This window comes from Felis catus, chromosome E2 (assembly GCF_018350175.1).
Source record: "Felis catus isolate Fca126 chromosome E2, F.catus_Fca126_mat1.0, whole genome shotgun sequence".
NCBI classification, from domain to species: domain Eukaryota; kingdom Metazoa; phylum Chordata; class Mammalia; order Carnivora; family Felidae; genus Felis; species Felis catus.
The window spans coordinates 4395716-4401902 of record NC_058382.1 but is presented as its reverse complement, the minus strand read 5'-3'; the positions used below and the strand labels follow the sequence as shown (position 1 = coordinate 4401902).

Genomic DNA, 6187 nt, shown 5'->3' with positions numbered 1-6187 from the left:
TCCTGCATACAATGGAACATAAACAGAATTTTTTTTCCTTTAAGCTACAGAAATGCAAGTTCTTTTTTAAATATTGTGGATGCGTAAAAGTGCATAAAATGTAATTCTACTAAGCTATTACAGAGTGGGCCAGGAACACATTCATGGATTCTGGGGATGATGTGTACCGTAATTCTTTGATTGGGATAGTGGACACTCCAGCCAAACAAATAAAAAGCGAACACAGAAGTACGAGAGAAAGGCGAATGAGACTTCTATCTTAGCAACATTTAGATGGAAATCAAATTTAAATGCAGTCCACTCTGCCTTGGAAGAGGCTTTGGTTCAGCTCCCAAATCTCGACTGCTTGACGCAGTCTCCTATGAGAATACTCAGAAGGTGTCTTCTCAAACAACAAACCTGTTTTTAGTGGTGGAGCCAGGCTCTTAGTAGCTGTGTCTGCATGGGACTGGTAACTGATCACTATCTTTGGAGGAAGTCCTCACCTTTCCTTGTATGCCCTCCCTATATGTGTAATAGCCTCTCTGTTTTCACATTCAGTGGTCCATATTGCTCCCTTGTCACCTTTAGCTCTAACGTTAACAACAGCTCCACATACATCACCGCTGGAGTCATCAAAAGATTCTCCAATAAGGCACGGCAGTGTCTCTAGCCAAAAGCCATCCAGATCACTTCGTCTCTGCCGTTCGATGTAATTAACCATCGTCCTCCTCGTTTGATTTTTCTCATCTTCCCACACAGGCTCAATACCATCCTTAAAAAGTGAGTAGTCACAGCCAGGCATTAAATTACTAGACAACTGGATGTGGTTGTACAGAGCCCAAAAGTCTTCAACGGTATCAAACTTAGAGATCAGCCGAAGGTTTGCTTGCCAAGTTTTGCTTTTATCATTTTTAAAAAACCAGAGTGCCCATCTGTTCTGTAAAGGAAGTTTAATGCAGTGTTCTGGGTTAGCAACCTCCTGATTAGATTCTGTTTTCTCTTCTTCTGAAGGGGGGTGGGGATTAGGAGTAGGAGTGGTTTCCGGTTCCACAGTCGCCATCTTGTGTCTGATCTGACACAAGTCACATCAAGTGTCTGACTCGTGATTTCGACTCAGGTCATGATCTCAGGTTCGGAGTTCAAGCCCCACATCCGGCTCTGCACAGACAATGTGGAGCCTGCTTGGGATTCTCTCTCTGCCCCTTGCCCTCTCACTCTGTCTCTCTCAAAAGAAATAAATAACATTTTTTAAAAATAGTGGAGGAGCGGGACCCCTGGGTGGCTCAGTCGGTTCAGCTTCCGACTTCAGCTCAGGTCATGGTCTCAGGGTTCGTGACTTCAAGCCCTACATCGGGGTCTGTGCTGACAGCTCAGAGCCTGGAGCATGCTTCAGATTCAATGTCTCCCTCTCTCTGCCCCTCCCTGCTCATGTTCCATCTCTCTCTCTCTCTCTCTCTCAAAAATAAATAAACATTAAAATTTTTTTTAAATAAAAAAAATAAATGGAGGAGGAGCGCCTGAGTGGCTCAGTCAGTTAAACATCTGACTTTGGCTCAGGTCATGATCTCATGGCTCGTGAGTTCAAACCCTACATCAGCTCTCTGCTGACGGTGCAGAGCCTGCTTCAGACCCTCTCCTCTCTCTGCCCCTCTCTCTCCCTCTCAAAGATAAATATTTGTTTAATGTAGCATATGCACACCATGAATACTTTTCACCTTTGGAAAGGAAATAGATTTTGTCACATGATACAACTTAGATAAACCTTGAAAACATTATTTTAAGTGCAATATATGACTCACAAAAAGTCAGATACTGTAGGATTCCACTGAGGGGAGACAGATGGTCGTGGTGGTTGCTCAGAATAAAAGCTGAGTACTTATTGAAACACTGGAGAGACTACAGCTGCAGACAAACACCAGGGACAGTAATGTATCATGGGCTCTAAACAAGAAACAACAAAGCCTTTTTTAACTGGGATATTACAAAAACACAGACATTACACATCCCCAGATTAGGTCTGACAGGCCCCAGGATTATTAGCGTAGTTGACTGTTATTTTTGTTCTGGGGTACAAAGCAAGTACATGAAGCCTGGGACCAGAGGTTTTTTGAATTCCCAAATCTCAGCAAAAGATCACAAGGTATACAAAGAAAGAGAAAAATGTGTTCCAACCACAAGACCAAAAATAGGGGCGCCTGGGTGACTCAGTCGGTTAAGCGTCTGACTTTGGCTCAGGTCACAATCTCATGGCTTGTGGGTTAGAGCCCCGCGTCAGGATCCATGCTGACAGTGTGGAGCCTGGAGCCTGCTTCAGATTCTGGGCCTCCCTCTCTTTCTGCACCACTCCCTCCTCCCCACCACATTCGTGCTCTGCCTCTCTCTCAAAAATAAACAGACATTAAAAAAAAAAAATTAAAAAAAAAAAAGACCAAAAATAAAACTCAAAACTGGCCCTAAATAGAGAATATTAATTATCTGACAAAGAATTCAAAATAACAATCATAAAGATGCTCATGGAGAAAAAAGAGAAAACAAACAGGTAAACAAATCATATCTGGAAAACTACTCATGACCAAAATGAAAATCCCAACAGACAAAGTATAAAAAACAACTGAAAAGAAATTGGGAGCTGAAGAGTTCAGTGACTGAATTTAAAAATACACTACAGGGGCGCCTGGGTGGCTCAGTCGGTTGGGCATCCAACTTCATCTCAGGCCATGATCTCACAGTTCATGAGTTCAAGCCCCATGCTGGGCTCTGTGCTGACAGCTTGGAAGCCTGGAGCCTGCTTCGGATTCTGTGTCTCCCTCCCTCTCTCTGTCTGTCTCTCTTTCTCTCTCTCTCTCTGCCCCTGCCCTGCTCATGCTCTCTCTCTCTCTCTCTCTCTCTCTCCTCAAAAATAAATAAACATTAAAAAAAGAAAAAGAAAAAGAAAAATATGCTACAGGTTCACAAGCAATATTCACCAAGGAAAAGAAAGAATCAGACATCTTAAAGGCCCCTTGTTTTAAATTCTCCATTGACAGAAGAAAATATGGAAAAGGACAGAGCCTAAGGGACTTGCGGGACACTAAGATAGGGAGCAATTTATTATATATTAAGGGGTTCTCCATGAAAAGAGAGAAATGGAGAATAAAACTTACATGAAGAGTTAATGCCTTCCACTTCCCACGTTTATGGGAAGAAAGAGACAAATTCAAGTAACTCAGCAAATTCAAAGTAGGATAAATGTCAAGACAGGAACACAGTGGCACATCATAATTAATTAACCTATCAAAAAGCACAGGTGAATAGAGAATTTTTAAACAGCATGACAAATGTAATTCATCATGTACAAGAGAGCTCCTATCAGATCATTAGCAGGGCTCTCAGCAGACCTAATAGGAAGAGGTGCGTGGGATAATATATTCAAGTGCATAAAGATAAAAAATGTCAACCAAGAATGCCCTACCTGGCAAAACTGTTCTTCTACTATGGAGAAAAGAAGGCTTTCTCGGGTACAAACCATGGAAGTTTACCACTAGATCTGCCCTACAAGAAATGTTAAAGAGAGTTCTTCTACTTGAAGTAAAAGGATTCTAAACACTACAACCACATGGAAATACGGAGTTCTCCGGTAAATGTAAATATTGCCACAAATACACAAACCTGAATACTGTAATGAGGTAGCACTAATCAATGTTATTTCTGCTATTAAAATTGTTCTCAACCAAAGCATAAAAATCATAAATCTAGGTTACAGAGTACACAACATAAAAGGTAGAGTGTGGGATGTCGCTGACATACAGTATGTGCAGGGGTGGTCCTAAGTAGGAGATTTTGAAGGCAATTGACAATATCAATTTTAAATGGTTTGTGACGCTCTTGGGGCACCTGGGCCCCAACCAACTGAGCCAAGTTGGTTAAGCGTCAGACTCCTGATTTTGGCTCAGGTCATGATCTCACAGTTCAGGAGTTTGAGCCCCACGTTGGGCTCTGCTTGGGATTCTCTCTCTCCGTTTCTCTCTCTGCCCCTCCCCTGCTTGGGCTTATGCTGTCTCTCAAAATAAATAAATACACTTTAAAAAAAGAAGAAGAAGAAGTTTAAGAAACTCCTGAATAACCAATGGGTCAAAAAAAAAAATCAAAAAGACAATCAGAAAATATCTGGAGACAAATGAAATAAAACATAATACACTAAAATGTACAGAATTCAGAAAAAGTCTAAGGACATAATCTATGGAACAAAAAGATGACCTGTGCAATGGAAGGAAATTTTTCAAAGAATCTAGTGGATAAGGAGTTAACTTGCAGAATGTAGACAGAAGGCTTGCAACATGAAAAATACGGTATAATTAAAACACGGACAATGGATTCAGTAGACATAAACCAAGATCACAAATAGACAAGCATTTGAAAGACACTCTAAATCACTAAGTATTAGAGAAACACAAATCAAACCACAGTAAAAACCACTTCACGCTCATTAAGATGCCACCATCAAACAACAAAATCAACAAATGTTGGCTGGGACAAGAACCAGAACCATCCTACACTGCCGGAAGAGCTACAAATGGTGCAACCACTATGGAAAACAAACAACATTAACACATAACACAGCCACCCCACTTCTAAAAGATACAAGAAGAAATCAAAGGATCTATAGGTATCTCCCAAAACCGAGTTTATTACAGCACTATTTACAAAAGCCAAGTAACAGGGGAAGCAAGAGAAATGTCTTTGTATGGCTAAATAAAGGGAATGTAGCATATATATGAACTGGAATATGATTCAGTCTTGACAAAGAATAAGATGTTATCACAGCATACAACATAGGTAAAACCTGAGGGCATTATGTTATTTAAAATAAGTTGAGGGGCGCCTGGGTGGCTCGGTCGGTTGGACGTCCGACTTCGGCTCAGGTCATGATCTCGCAGTCCATGAGTTCGAGCCCCGCGTCGGGCTCTGTGCTGACAGCTCGGAGCCTGGAGCCTGTTTCAGATTCTGTGTCTCCCTCTCTCTCTGACCCTCCCCCGTTCATGCTCTGTCTCTCTCTGTCTCAAAAATAAATAAACGTTAAAAAAAATTTTTTTTAAATAAAATAAGTTAATTAAAAAAAAATCTCAGATATTACAGGATTCCATTTACAAGAGTAATCTAATGTAGTCAACCTCGTCAGGGAGGGCGGGCTGTGGGGGAAAAAACAGTGACAGCCAGGGGCTCCGGCAGAGGGACGTGGAGAAGTGGCTGTTTAACATAGGTATTGAGTTTGGGGTTTGAAAATGAAGTCATTCCAGAAATCAGTTTTACAACAATGTGAATACACTTGACTCTACTGTTAAAAATGGTTAACGTGGTGGGGCACCTGAGGGGTTCAGTTGGCTGAGCGTCAGACTCTTGTTTTCAGCTCAGGTCATGATATCATGGTTTGTGAGTTTGAGCCCTGCGTACACAGGGGCCGACAGCACAGAGCCTGCTTTGGATTCTTTTTCTTTCTCTCTGCCATGCGCACACACACTCTCTTTTTCTCTCAAAAATAAACAAACTTAAAAAAAATAAAAACAAAAATAAAACAAATTTTTTTAATGCTTAACATGGCAGATTTTATGCTCTCTGTCTAGGACCACAATTAAGGATAAAATGTAATACCTAAACTTGACACAGAGATATAATATTTTCTAAAATAACCCTCAACTCATAAAAGTGTTTCTTTCACAAAGAGAATATAAATTCATCAAAAAAGAGATGATAAAATTCATCCTATGATTAGAATAACTCATCTAGCCATGATAAAACATACACTGACCACTAACCAAGAAAACAGACAAGAGGAGTCACAAAGTATTATGGGTAATTATGCAAATACATAACATAATTTTATTGGCAAAGGAAATATGGCTGATTCATAGTTGAGTTAAACCCTACAATATCTTAAAATGTAATGAGTTGAAATTGTCATCCAAAACATAAGATATAGGTAAAAAGCAAAACGCAACTAATAATATTGTGGAAAGTACTATGAAAAAGGAAGCACATTATTATGGAACTGGATAACCAGAACAACAGAAAATTTAACCCAAGAAATTATACATAAAAAGGGATGTTTTATTAAAAAAGAGCTTTCTTGGGGCACCTGGGTGGCTCAGTCGGTTAAGCGTCCGACTTCGGCTCAGGTCATGATCTCATAGTCCATGAGTTCGAGCCCCGCGTCGGGCTCTGTGCGGAC

At 40.6% G+C, this 6187-nt stretch overlaps 1 pseudogene; it reads right to left on the bottom strand.

Moving 5' to 3' along the window:
• Nucleotides 1-255: 255 nt before the first annotated feature.
• LOC101082962 lies at nt 256-1195 on the bottom strand (annotated as a pseudogene).
• Between the last annotated feature and the right edge of the window lie 4992 nt (nt 1196-6187).